Source organism: Taeniopygia guttata, chromosome 5 (assembly GCF_048771995.1).
Source record: "Taeniopygia guttata chromosome 5, bTaeGut7.mat, whole genome shotgun sequence".
NCBI lineage: Eukaryota > Metazoa > Chordata > Aves > Passeriformes > Estrildidae > Taeniopygia > Taeniopygia guttata.
The window spans coordinates 17372639-17387071 of NC_133030.1; the positions used below are offsets into that span (position 1 = coordinate 17372639).

The 14433-nt window shown below is 40.5% G+C and overlaps 1 protein-coding gene across 2 annotated transcripts in view; it reads left to right on the forward strand.

The window, feature by feature from the left end:
• Positions 1 to 14433, forward strand: part of PTPRJ (protein tyrosine phosphatase receptor type J) — a 74170-nt gene that overhangs the window by 18160 nt on the left and 41577 nt on the right. The gene's annotated exons all lie outside the window — the stretch shown is intronic.

The following is a 14433-nucleotide window of genomic DNA, read 5'->3' on the forward strand; positions in this document are numbered from 1 at the left end:
GTGAATGGGGATCCCAAGGTACTTCCTGCTCAGAAGCCCATTGGAACAAAATCAGAAATAAACTTCGGAGCATTCAAGCCACAACAGAGATGAAAAGCACATAGAGTTAATTTTTAAAAGAGGAAAAGAAACTAGCCCAACCACAAAAAATACACAGGCAAAAGTGTGCACTCATCGTAGGCAGGAAAATTCTATCTTTTGCTTTCTCCTATTATGGGAGGGGTCATTGTTTCTTTTTCTAGTAAAAGAATCCTTTTTAAAAATGTCTGTGGGAAAGGAGAATAGTCTGAATTGAGTCTTTGAGATGTTCTATTACAGAGAGTCACAGAAAATGTACTATGCAAATGACTATCTGCCTTATTAGATGCCTCAATAGAGTTCATTGTCTCAATATTGCTATTATTGGAGATGGATGGACACTACGTGATTTTACCATCAAGCTGAAAAACTTCAGTGTTACAGTCTCATTACAAGGGCAATAATAGTGCACTGACTTAAAGGAGAGAATTGAATTAAGGGGAGTGAAAGGTCCATTGCTCTGTCCATTTTAGTTTGTCTTTTGTAGACTGTGCATCATTTTAGGGGTCACAACAGGGAGGGTTTGTGCTTCATGGTCTTGGTTTTGTTCATCTTTCATTGCTAATAAAAAGAAAGCCCTTTTATGGTGAGGAGTCCTCCAGCACCTGCTGTGATTTTGCTTGACTGCAGCTTGATTGCTGGCGTTGTTGAATGGTGGAGTGCTATCTCAGGTGGGCGCTGACCTGTACCACCCTGGTGTCCTCATGGAGGAGGAACATCATCAACTCCTTTGTTCCCTGATGTCAGGAGCTCATCACAGCATTGCTTTTGTTCTCAGTGGGCTTCTTACCTGTGTGACTGCTCACTGAGCCTCCCCTGAGCTGTCACTGGAGCCTCACACACTGACTAAAGCAAAATATAAATCCCAAAAACTGCTGAAGCCAAAATCTGTCTGATGTCCAAGTCTGTGCATTGTCAATCAACCTTAAGAATACTTTTGAGGCCTTGCATTGATGAGAATGTCAGGTGCTTGAAATGACTACTAACTGGTGTTTTGTGATGTGTATTTTTTTCTGGGCATCACTTGGTATACTGGATCTGGCTACATTACAGTATGGGAACTTCCAGACTTTGGCTCCAGAAGTGTGTTTGGTGTCTCTGTGGCCCCATGGCAACAGTAGGGATTCATCATTGAGTACACAACCTTACTGCTGTTATCCATGGTATGATGCATCTCTTAGGTGATTTTGGTGGTTCTAAACGTGTCGTTTGCTTCATTTTTTTCTTGGTGTGGAGGGGGAAACAACCGAGTTTGTCTCTTGTTATCTGGTTAATATGTGTGGAAGTTAATGAGTAGCTAAAAGCAGCACGGGGGAATTGTGTTGTAACACTGTAACCTCAGTCAGTGTTTGCTTTCCTTCCTTGACTTTTCAGTTTTGGAGGGGATGAGGAAGGTCTATTATTCATTAAACAAAAACAGTTCTTTACATCCCGGACCATTTTTCGCCAAATACCAACTGCCTTCTGCTAGTCCCTGAAAGTAGCACCTGTCATGCAGTACTCTGTAATAGGTATTATAATAACCAGGGGTTGCAATTCATACACACTGTGTGAGCCACATTTCCTGACAAATCTTTATGCAATAAAACCTAAATTGCAGAATAAGGCACGCTCTGCTTTTACTATTTAATTCACCTTGGGGTATGTGCTCTCCACTTCTGTATTTTGGTGTTGCTTATTAATGTTTGGTAACCTTTGCTTCCTTTTGGATATATGAGTATATACTCTGTTCTCCATTTCACTCTCCAGTTTTCCACACTGGTCTTGAGGGGTTAGTTTAATACAAATGTGTATGTAGGAAGAAGAAATGAAGGTATTGGTGGCTGTTGTAACCCTTTATGCTTTTGTGGAAGGGCTTAATTAATACCAGAAAAATTACATCTTCTTGGGGTAAAAATGACCATTTAGTGTGGTCTGCTGGGCATTCTTTTGGGGAAGGTTTAAGCAGTAAATTACCCTAAATTCCTCTAGCACCTAATCCAGCAGACTTGGTCAAGTTGTAAAGCAGCATCTCTTCTGCTTCTCTTTCTCTGATGACACTTTTCTACTGCTGTGGTCATGAATATGACAATTACTTTAAGTTTTTTAAAAAACAAAACCAACCCCAAAATGTGCACCCTTTCCTCCTGGAACTTTTGGCAACACTTTCACCAAGTCAGTGTTTTGTTTGCTCTCTGGTTTTGGTAATGTTGCACGTGGCAGACACGAAACAGGAAAGGAAAAGGTGCTGTAGGAAACAGTAAGATACATCTATAAACCCAGAAGCCATAGTAGATTTCAGGAACTGTGCTTATCCCTGATAAATATCTTCAACTGATTAAAAACAGGGGAAAAAATCTAATTAACAGTGCAGCTTTTCAATTAAAAACCTGATAATGCTGAGCTCAGTGAATTGAGCTAACTTGTATTTTGCCATTATCAATAGAGGTAATTTAAGGGAATGTTGGAAGACAGATTGCAGTAGTACAATTTGTTTGGCATGTACAGCAACAGAAATTGTGCTTTTCTTCTGCTTCTCATCAGAAAAGCTCAGTGCACAGGTAATATATTGTTTTGCACTGAGCTATCTGTCTAGTCTTTCAGTGAAAAGGTGGGATTTTCTGTTGCTTGAATATATTCTGTGATTAGACATAATAGATTTTATTATATGCAAAAAGCATACCTTAATAATGGTTCTTGCAATTGTTTTGAACATCCTGGCTTTTATGCAGCTTCTCTTCTTGTGTGACTTCTTGATATTTTTTTATCTCACTGTATTGAAATGATAAGGACAATATTCTTATAATTTCAGTAGGAAAAGCATATTACATATTTATGACTGGCTGTGTAGAGTTCAACTACCATTTCATAAAGGGGCCCTCAAAGCTGTGACAAGCTCCTGGGGCATTATTTCTCTCACCCTCTTTTTCTGACTCCTCGTACATCTCAGAAGAGCTTTAGCTACTTACTCTGTTCTTCCTCTAGGAGTTTATATCTTATTTTCAGCATCACCTGCTGAGGGGAAAATTCCTCCCCTTCTGAAGGAAGATGGAAGGTCTGTTTGTCTGTTGAAGTGAACCCTTGTGCCTTTTGGTTGTTGATGATGGGAAGTGGAGCTGCAGCCTGTGACCACTTGACTCTTCTGACAACTCACTTGCCTGTTCCCTTTCTATACCAAAGGAAATGCTTTTTGTTTGGTTGGTTGGGTTTTTTTTTTGTGTGTGCTGCTGACTTTGTATTTCTGCATATGACTTAAATTTTCTCTTTTTGCAAAGTTGGAGCTTTTTCATTCTTAACTTTGGTCCACTGGATTTTAGTAACTTTCTTGAGTCTCCTTGCTAAAGAAGCAGACGTTTGGAAATAACTTCTAAAACAGGGAGGGGTAAATTACCTCACTTTGTCATTCCTACAGTTTGTGCCCTCCACATGCAGCACAAAAGGTGATTATCTGGCTGAACCTTTTCTGGACCATGAAGTATTTACATCAGGTGAATGCTGTAGATTTGTCTTTCAAAACACATGTTGTAGTAAATGGAATTAATGTTTTGCACTGGGGGAAAGGCATAAATCCTTTGCAATTGCTGACTGACTTAAAGACCCTCCTGTATTGCTGTGGGTTGTGTTGGAAGGGCAATGGGCAAGAGCTGATTTTGCCAGGTGAGAGCAGAGCCCTCAATAGAGTGATGCCCTGCTTTCTGTTTCTAAGTGTTACTGAAGTGCTGTAACTTGCATGTATGTAATTTGCATGAACAGGCAAATTAAAGGGTGTTAAATTTCCTCCTACTTTCTTCAAGTTCTGCTATTTCAAGCTGCTGTATTTGTGTTTTTCACTAATATTATTGCACAGAGGAAGGAGAACATTTTATTTTAAAAAAAGTATTTCATGGCAGTTAATTTGTGTAGCGTTTACAATAATTACTTGAAGAACACATGGTACCTTTTCTGTTGTGAATAAATACTGTACTAACCTCTGCTAAGGAGTAGTGCAGGTTGTCTAATGAATTGCATCGGGGTTCCCAGCTGGTTCATTCATTTCATTGTTGGTGCTGGCTGAAAGATGATTTGTTCCTGCTGTGTCAGAATAATCCCTCTGCAAGTGCCTTGTGCATCTCAGTCATGGCAGTGATAAAGTAGCGTGCCTAGAATAGAGAGTGCTTTTGAAAACAGCCTTTTGAAAAGGATGTTCTCATGTCCAGCCATGTAGCATGTTAAGGCAGAAGGACCTTAATTTGTGTGGTTTTTCTAAAGGAGTCATTTGCCCATCTCGTGTCTTTCAACTGGTTCACACAGGCAAAAGACAGGAAAGTGAGGCAGGCAGGGAATGAGCGGACTGTAGAAAAGATGCTTTTGAGATTCCTGGTCAGAAAAGAACATGCCATTGTTTTGTAGGCTACCAGTAGAGCTTTCACCAGGAAGAATGATAAGCAAATGATTCTGTTTACTTGTATTATATAATTAAAATATTTCACCTCTGTGAAATGACTGTTGTTGGTGGAGGTGAATGTTTTCCTGCTTCAAATGCCATTGAGATGGGCGAGTGTTAGATCTTTTCCTTTATGTTTGAAAGAGGGTGAGGCCTTACGAAACAGCTGAGCCAATCTAATGGCCATCTTCTTCCCTGTGTCACCCAGTGACGTGAGCTGCTCCCTTTCGCTCTGCTGGCCTGTGTCTGACCTCGTGTTGGGCTGGGTGAGATAGCTAAACTAGCAGAAAGCTATTCTCATTATTCTGGAAGAGAAGTTCTCTGCCAAATGAGCTGCTTAATCAAATTCACTGTGCAGTCAGGTGGGTAACCATGCCTCAGTGAGGGCAGTGTGAGGAGAGGAGGAATGGCCAGAGCTGGGTAGGGTCAGCCACAGTCTGCAACAGCAGTAGTGAAAGTTATATTAACTGTATTATAGTTTCTTATCAGTGTCATCATCCATCCCTGTAAGCCTCAAATCAAATGCCAATTTCAGAGCTAAATGTGTGAACTGTTTTCATAGAGCAAATCAAAGTCCAGCTTGGTGGTAATAGCAATGTGCTGATGGTTGATGAGGTTGTTTCAGCTTTCAGTTTCTCCTACAGCTGCAAAGACAAGAAGCTCCTCCAAGTATAAAAATCAGTTTTCCTTTTTAAAATAATTTCTGAATTCAATTTTTTCAAGAAAACTGGAAATCATGTGCTGAGAATGTTGCACACCTGTGTAGCAAAAGCATGTTATTTCCTATCAGCCAAAACAAAACAAACTTACCTGCTTTTTCTGGGGACCTGTCTGCTACAAACCACAGGATATGAGAAAAAAAAGTATTAGTGTATGTCTGTGCTTTGCTGAACCTGAAGTTTGTGACAATGATTAATTTCTTAATTACATAGGAATAACCCTCTTTTAATAAAAACATGCAGTGTAATACAGACACTGTAATATTGTTCTATTCCTATAGTGCCACTTTTAAGATCAGTTTATCCACACTAATTTGACTAGTTACTGCTTGTTAACACTATGTGAAGGCAAAACACCTCCTTTGCTGAAGATCTCCTGTAACTTTTCTGACATGTTCAGTAGGTGCATTTGGGCTTTGTTATTTATTTCAGCCTAGAAAATCCTCATGTTAAGGTACCCTAAAATAGTTTGAATATTTGTCTATCAACATATTACCTTTTAGAGTAGAGATGGGTGATTATGCTAACACTAATTAAGCTGGGGAATAATTAACATTGGGTTGTGATAGATTATCCAGTGTCGGGCATTTCTAAATCAAGCTGGTTTTACCTTGAACTGGTAATGTAGCTAAAACCTAAGGAATACATAGATTTTGGGAAGAAACTTGCAGTTGGAGTCTGGCCTTGGTCCCCAAGGCATGTATAGGTCTGTGACTTGCAGTGTTCCACCTGTGGTGGCTGCAGTGAAGTATTTTGGTAATTTGCTCCAAAGAGCTGCAGCTTTGTGTAGTTTAAGGTCTGGTTTGTTTTTTGGTTTTTTTGATGTTGTTTTTTTTTTGTTTTTTTTTTTCCAGTTGACTAGTGTCCTGTCTGCTTAGCAAAAGTTGGGAGGACTGGGATCCTTCAGTATCTTTCCTATGCACTTTCCTTTCTTGTTGCTGTTAGAAATTGCAGACTAGTTACTTAAAGTTCATGCAGAGGTCAGAACATGGGAATCTACTGGCAAATATTTTTTCTTCCTCCTCCAGTTTACATTAGGGAAATAATTTTTGTTTCTTAGTTGTTTATTTTAGCCAAAGGCTCTTATCTGTTTACCCAAATGCATTTAGTTTCATTTGAGGCTTAATATTCATATTGTCTAAGATGTTTATTACACTGTTTAACAAGAAAGGTGATTTTTAGACTTTTCTTGTAGTCATGCTGGTAAGGAATTACTTCTGGTTAGAAGATTGAGTCTAAAGCCTATTAGTTTTTACCAGGAAAAGCTCCAAAGCAGACAGAAGTCCTTTCTACAGCTCTGGCATTTTCAAGCTGCTGTTGCTAGATGTTTTCACTTGTAAATGTTATGTACATATGTGTGCACTCCACCTTTATTTTGTGTTTATCTGTACCTATGAACAAGGTCTCAGTGAAAATGGTGATGTGAAAATAGACAAGTACTGCAAACTTTATTCAATCTGATTTTTGTGGCTTTGATTTTTTTCTTTTTGCCTCCATTTAGAACATGACACTTGGTAACTGTTTGAACAAAAGTGATAGGGGAAAACCCACCATGGCTTTTGGGTCTTATTTTTGTGGAATATATTTAAAGAGAGATGTTAGATGAGGTGAACCTGGGGCTCTTTTTGTGGTGCAACTTCATCCCTCAGGTTGTTGCAGGTGGCTCCTGAGCTGAGACTCTTGTTTGGGCTACATTGGTTGGAGGAGTCAGGCAGATGGGATTCTCCTAAGGATTCAAAAGGTCCTTTGACAAAATTTGCTCTGGTAATTTTTTGCCTGCTTTCCCTGGCAGGGACTGGGCTGGTAGCTTGGCTCGGTGATGTTTTAAATTTCCACGGTGGAACTTGTCACTTGTCAGTTTGCCCGCATCCTGCACCTGAAAAAGAGCAGCAAAGGCGCAGAGCTGAGGTTTGCAAGGTGTGGGGCAGGAATTGGGACCTGGCTGTTTGATGGCAGTAATTGTAGGAGTGTTCTGTGCCATCAGGAATGGGAGCAAAGCTTCCCCCTTGTCTGTAGTCTCCTACAGAGAGTGGGGTTTGCTTCATTCACACAGAGCAGACCTCAGAATGCAAACTTTGTTCTTTTAGAGGGGATCAAAATAATAATAATCACAGACTGGGGTGCATAGAACAAAGCTGAACAAAAGTTCTTTTCTGCCATTGTCACTTGGCACCTCTTCCTGCTCCAAGTGCTCAGCCAAAGCATTAGTACTGAGCTGCTGCAGAGGAGGTCTGTGTACAATTGTTCATAATATAAGTAGGCCTTTTTTATGGCATTCCATGGATTATATATGCTCTCTGTTGTATGGATTACATATAGGTATGTAGGTTACTTGTTTTCAGCTTTTTGAGGTGTTGTTGACCATATTTCATTTGAATTTCCCCACGAGAAAAAGTAATCAGAGAATAAAATAGCCTGTGCCCCATGTTCTTAGGCTTCTGAAATAAGAAAATTTTTAAAAAGCATCAAAACACTCTCTTCTAAGTATGCAAAGATGAAATGTTCTGATATAGGCGAGTTTACACAGAAATTTAATGATGAGGATCAGTTAGCCATACAAATGTTTCGATGTTTACCCACAACCAGGGAAGCAAACAGCAAACATAGTTCCCAGCTCTGCTGCAGCTCTTTCCTTATCTAACTCTTCCTCTTGTTTGCTGTTGCCTTATGGTGCTTTGGGAAGAAAGAGAGGGCTTGGCATTCCTTGGTGTATTTTGGGAATTCTTGTGCTGAAACTACTGGTGTTCTGTTCCATGTCATCTCCGTCACCCACCCTCCTTTTTTTTTTTTTTTTTTTTTTTTTTTTCTTTTTTTCCCTCTCTCCTCTGTCATTGCTGTGCTTAAATTCATAATTATTTTGAAACTGCTGAGCTCCCATCCCCACTCTGCATCGGAGACAATGAAAAAAGCAGGAATGTGTCTAATGACCCATGAAATCAATAATCCTTGTAAGCAGTTGGTTGGGAAAATGAATCACATGTCTTTATTTTGAATGTCTGGGGTGTTTCAGAAAGCAGGCAGAAGGTCTGTCAAGACTGTACTTGCTGACACCCATGTGTGCATCAGAACCTGAGCAGCTGATCTGAGAAAATCTTTAGAAGCTGCTCTCAGATCTGTTCTTCAGTGTCTTTGGGGTCATAGGAAATCCCCACAATCTGAAGTAATTAGCCTTCTGCTTTTTAATTACTGTGAAGTTTTCTTCAGCGTGGAAGTCTTCCTAAAGGTTGTATGTTCAGGGAAGTGCTGCAAGCTCAGTAATAGTTTTACAACTGGTCTGTTGCCTGGATTTTTTGCTGATCTTGGAGCTTGTTGCGGAGAAAAAAGGGAAAATGTTATAAGTGCTGCTCTTGATGTCATTCATTTCCATAACTTGTCAAGGTGCAAAGGAATATTGATTTGTGGTTGCTGATTAGAGTGAACAAACAAGTTTTAAGTTTTTAAATTGTAAGTCAGAGCAATTAATATATATGGATGTATTTTTCAGAGGCTTTTTTCATATTTGCAAAGATAACAAGTTTTGCCTGTTTCTGTACCAGCAGTGATAGAAATCTTGCTTAAATAAACTGAAATAAAATACAATGAGGCCTTTAAAAAACAAAGCATGGAAGGAAGGGGCAGCAATTTATTGGCTCATTGTGTTGATGACATGCTAAATACACAACTTGAGAGGGCTTAGCTCAGGGTCTAGTTCAAAATCTTTTCATTTGCATGTTGTGGTGTCCGAGATGAGAAAGAATTCTTATGTCTGGAAACTGTCTTAGTGCTAAGAACTATACTTTATCTGGTTAAACACTGTTGAAACTGAAAGTTTTTAAAATAGTACTGGGTGTTTTTTAACATCATGTTAACTGAAGCTACTTTGCATAAGGATGTTCCTGGCTTCAGTAAGTGACTGTGGCCAGCAGGCCAGTTAAATATATTTCTGCTTAACACATTTGCTGCTGTGCTTATTTTAAGTAACCTCTTCTTCCTGCACTAGAACTGCAATTTTTCTTCATGTAATTTCTAACAAGTTATGCTTCTGTAGGCAAAGAGATGAGAAGTGTTCCTAAAAGCAGCCCAGTGGAACTGTTAAGTGATTTCAAATTGCAGATCTGAAGTAATTAATTAAAAAGCAAAGCAAAACAGAAAACCACAACCCAGTGAGATTGAATAGAGTAACAAAGGCAACTTGTCTGTGAGCTCTGCAAATTTGATGTACAAGTTGCTGAGATACAATAATGTAGAAACTGTTGCACCATTTTAGCAGTCTTAAAGGCCTTTATACTCAGGGCTGTACAATGAATCCTGCATCTTTTTTATTATAAGGAAATGTTTTCCTTTCACTGTGAGACATTGATGTTATGTTTCAAATAATACGTGTACTCTAAATCTTCATGCGTTAAACACAGGCTGCAAAGCATTTTTAGATTTCAAAATTGAAAGTCATTTGATTTAGTCTGTTGCAAAAAGCTGCTAAATTAGCAGAGTAAATAAAAATAAAATAGCGTTGACAAGTTCCTTTTCCTTACCAAGATAATTTGAAATACTGGCTTGTAAAAAGCTCTGTGAGAAATGGTTATAAAACGGTTATAAAATGGAGCAAGAGAACTTGTGAAACAAAAATCTTCATCTCTCCTCTTGGTTGTTACATGCAGCTAGTCAAGGACTGAATGGAAAACACAACACTTCTGCAATAAGTTCTAAATTATAATAGAAAGTAATTGTATTAAAGAATATGCAGCTTGTGGGAAAGGGAAAACAGAAGCAATACTTGAGTATGACTAAGCCCAGGGTCCCAGAATTTCAGACACTTTATTCATGGTGTGATCTTCTATGTGCAACTGGTTCCATTTGAACTTTTGCACTTTTTTTGCATGATCAAATCATGTCTAACATTTTCATAGTTCTGTGGGCCAAATACTAGCTGCCTGCTCTGCCTCATTCCTTACTCTGTGCAAGAGAAACTTCCCAAATTCCCATTCATCAGTTTGCTGAAAAACTGCCTGCGTGTGTTCAACGCTGCAGTTACTGCCTCTGTTCCTTTGGTCCTCAGGCCTCATAAAAGGGATGAAATGTTTCTAGTGTGTAATGCTTTCAGCTGTTTTTTTGTTTTATTACCGTGTTCCTTTGCTCCTTGCTCAGAGGGATAATATATTGCCAGGTCCCAGTGGATCAGGGTTGCTTTAAGACAGGCTGTTACTTTAAGCCAGGCTTGTTATTGCTCCTCTTCAAAGATGTAACCCTTAGAATTATAGTCTGTGTGATACTATGTTAAGTACTGAAAATGAGGCTCAGAGATGCCCTTTGCAGAAGGATTCCAGAAAATGCCAGTTTTATGTGGTTCCCACTCTTGGTTGCCCCTGAGAAACTCAAACTTACTTTACAAGCTCCTTTTGTCCGTGTTGCAGAGAGCTTTAAGGGAATTGTCAGTCATTTCTGCAGAAGTACACACGGTGAAGGGCTTTGGTATCTTGTCCAGTCCTATCATAGAGGAGTTTTTTAAGGGATGTTTGCAGCAGTGTGAGGCTGAAATAAGTGCACACTTCCATATCTTGTAGCACTTGCTGAGACTTGCAGTTTGGCCCATGGGTCATCTTGTGAACATGGGTTAGGATTTACATCTCCTCTTACCTGTAAAATAAATGGTGACTTTTAAAAAAATGCCTTTTTTATCTGCTGAATCCAAGCTTGACTTAGACTCCACTGCGTGGGAATCAAAGCCCGTGGCCGGCCCCCATCCACCCTCCTCGTCGCTCTCCCCAGTTCAGAGCCGCTTCTGGCCAACTTCAAAGAATTCACTTCAAAGGTTTTTGGCAGACACAGAACAGCCAGGCTGAGGTTGGAGTTTCCAGCTTCAGCAGAGTGAGTGAAGCCTCGGCTTCTCGGGGAGCCCTCGTCTCCTTTCCTGTTATTCCCTTGAGCTGCTTTCATGGGGGGCATGGAGGCTGCGTTCACCCCTTGCTTGAGCTGTGCAGCAAGAGGGGAAAGATAGATAAGTCTGACAGAACAAAGGAGCTTCAAATTCAGCTATGGAGAGAAATTCTATGTGTAGTTCTCCACCTCCCCCGAATGCAGGATTTGCTTTATAACTGAAGTGTAAGGTTTAATCCTGCCCGTAAGGGATCTACTTCTTCTGTTTTAGCAATCCTATTGCAACTCTTCTGGTTCTTGTTAGTCCCTCAAAGATCTGGTTCCTCTTCTCAGCTTCCTGAGATCTTACTTCTCGGCAGCTTCCTATAACCATAATAAAAATATTCTCCACAGAAATAGTGTGCACTGCCTGGAAATTTGCATTCTTTTGTATTTGGCAATATGGGACCTTCTGGGTGTCAGATGTCCAATTTCATGAGAGAACACTGCAGCTCCTGCTGGTGCAGTTGCTTTGGAAATCTCAAGCAAGGTGGAGGCTGGGGCAGCCATGTCCCTTTTGTGTTGGGGTGAACCCTTCTGCATCTTCCTGCCTTAATATCCTGCAACTCTGTTTATTGGCTTTTGTGGGGACTCCTCTCTCCTCCAAACTCCAGAGCATGTGTTCTCTTAGCGACTGTTCTCGATTAAAAGCTGTCACGGCTTCAGGAGGAGCCAAATACCAGTGGTGCTGGGAGAGCTGCCCATGGAAAATAAAATGCGGGTTGAGGGGAGAGCACCTGGTACAACATTTTTGTGTGAGGTACTCGGTGTTCTTCAAAAGTAGATACAGAAATATGTCAAGTGCAACCCATATCACCTTCTCCACATACTATTTTAAATATTAATAGTTTTCTTTAAGACAGTGGCCCTGAGATGGTGTGTGGTTTATACTATGCACTTGCCAGGCTATTTATATATTTAAAGCCTTGCTCTTGCTGGTGGGGGTTAGAACTGTGGGAAAATGCTGAAAGTTATTTTTCTCTTCCCCTATTATTTTAAAGCAACTCTCTGGCATAAGGAGAAGCAAGAGATCCTGTAAAAAACAGAGGTTTGCTGCTTGTCAGAACTTTAGTCCAGAATCAATAACAGAAAAGACATCTCAAATACTGATTTTTCTTTTTATTAAACCATACAAATCTTTTTTTTATACATAAATAACAAATATATATACATGAAATATTTTTCTACACACACGTCTTTCTGCACCAACTGTTTTGAGAGTGGAAATTAGGAAATAAAACTCTTGATACTGCCAGGCACTGGGTGTTCTTCCAGTTAGAGCCATGAATGCCTGGAGCTCTCCACCCCAGCCTGGCATGTGCCACTGGCTGGGAGTTGTGTGCTGGAAGACATTATCGGACAGGAACTTTTGATTCATTTGTGCGCACATTAAAAAAAAAAAAAAAAAAGGCAATTTTGGCTGCCATCATATCACTGAGATCTTTCATTGTCTTGATCTTGTTTTTAGAAGCCTTGAGGCTGAGTGGTGATTGAAAAAGCTGTGCCGCAGGGTGGAGGCTTTCCTCTGCTGATCTCCTGTGCCAAGTGGCTGCTGCTGCTCCCACTCAGGGCTGAGAAGAGGGGCTGGGAAGAGGCTCCTGCCAGCTTGGCCAGGTGTCAGAGCAGCAGGTGGGAGAAGCAGTTCACAGAAGCTGCTCTATGAGAGAAATGCAAAACTCAGTTCTACCTCAGCAGCTAGCCTCTCTTTTATATTTTTTTACCTTTTATTTATTATCATCAGGTGGGGTGGAGCTAAATTTGCAGATTGATCATGAAGATGCAGTATGAGAAAATGGGAAGCACTTGCAGCTGATAGCAGGTTGTGTGCAAAGCCATAGAGCTGGAAACATCCAGTCTCTGGAGTAATCACTAAGGGGCAGCCCTGCTGGGACTTAATTGGGTGTAATGCCTCATGAAAGCTGTGTGGCACATGTAAGAGCAGTTTCGTGTATGAATGGCCACTTTCTAGGTAAGAAACTGCGCTTGCAACACAGTATTTTCTTCTTCAGTAAAGGTACCTTAATAAAAGGAGCTATTTGGGCCTAATTCGGAAGGTTGGAATGCTGCAGTTACAGCATATATTAGAACACAGATTCCCAAAATACCCCAGGCAGGAGCATATTGCTTTGCTGTGCATACATGATGTGAGTCAGAGCGTTGCATTATGGTTTCACTGCTGCCACTTCATACTGTTGTCCTGCTTATAATTAAATGACTTTTGGGTCTAACTTCCTACTATTTTTGCCTATCAACAAAGCTGGGTTTAAGTGTTTCAGATCCCTCCTTCCCTAGGCTTTTTATTTCGGTTGATGTGTTTTGGGTGTCTCCATACAGGCTGGTTGAGTAGATTTAATCTCACCCTGAGCAGAAGAAAGAAATGAATATAATTCTTCCCATTGTGCTGTAGCTGCAGTTGAATAAAGGGTATGAACTGAGTGGTCTCTGAGAGAGGAATTTGATGCTGTTCCCCAAATTGCTGCTATTTAGAGGGATTATACAGAAAGCTAAACAGAAAGGAAAAAGAATAATTTGTATCTTTAGTACTCTGCTGCTGCCCCACCCTGGTGTGCAAACAAATGCCTTTCCCCTTTGCTTCTTTTGAATGTTTATTTATTGTTTTTACAGGATTTTCTGCTCCCAGAGCTGTTGGCTTCTAGGTGCTAATAAAATGTGAATGTGTCCCAGACTCGCCTTCACTGAAGTGCACGCGGTTCTGCAGTGGCCAGATTTTCTTTTTTTAGCACAACACGAAAAGAAAATAAGAAAATCTACATCTTTATTTTTGCATTTGATGGCATAAATATGGGGAAATAACTTACTCCTCCAAAAAAAACATTTTCAAAAGGAAAAATTGTGGTAATTCCACTAGACAGTGGTGTTGGGGGTGGAGACTGGGAATAGGGGGGAGTCTTACAGCTACAACAACCCACAATTTGGGTAGTTTAGGGTAATTTGACTGTTTGGTGTAACCTCATGATAGAGTGGTTTACCTTGGGCTTCTTTTTTGCCTGTGTGGTTTGTATTTAAACCCAAGAGCCCCAGGGGAAGGAGTTGAAGGAAAGACAGCAGGAGAAAAGGGGCATGTTTTTCCCAGTGGCACATCCCTGTATGTGCTTTGTTGAAGCTTTTTTCTTCATTGGGGCTTGACCTCGGGTCTGTCCCGGCAGGAATGTGTTCCAGTTTGGTGTTAATTAAGGACAACTGGGCTCAGGGCGAGGGCAGCTCTGAGCCGGACTGGTGGCTCTTGGAGCGGGAGCTGTTGCCCTGTGCCCATTTGCCCTTCTTCCCTCTGTGGCCAGGCAGTGAGGAGATTCCAGCATGGATCTGCTGTGTGCCAGCTGA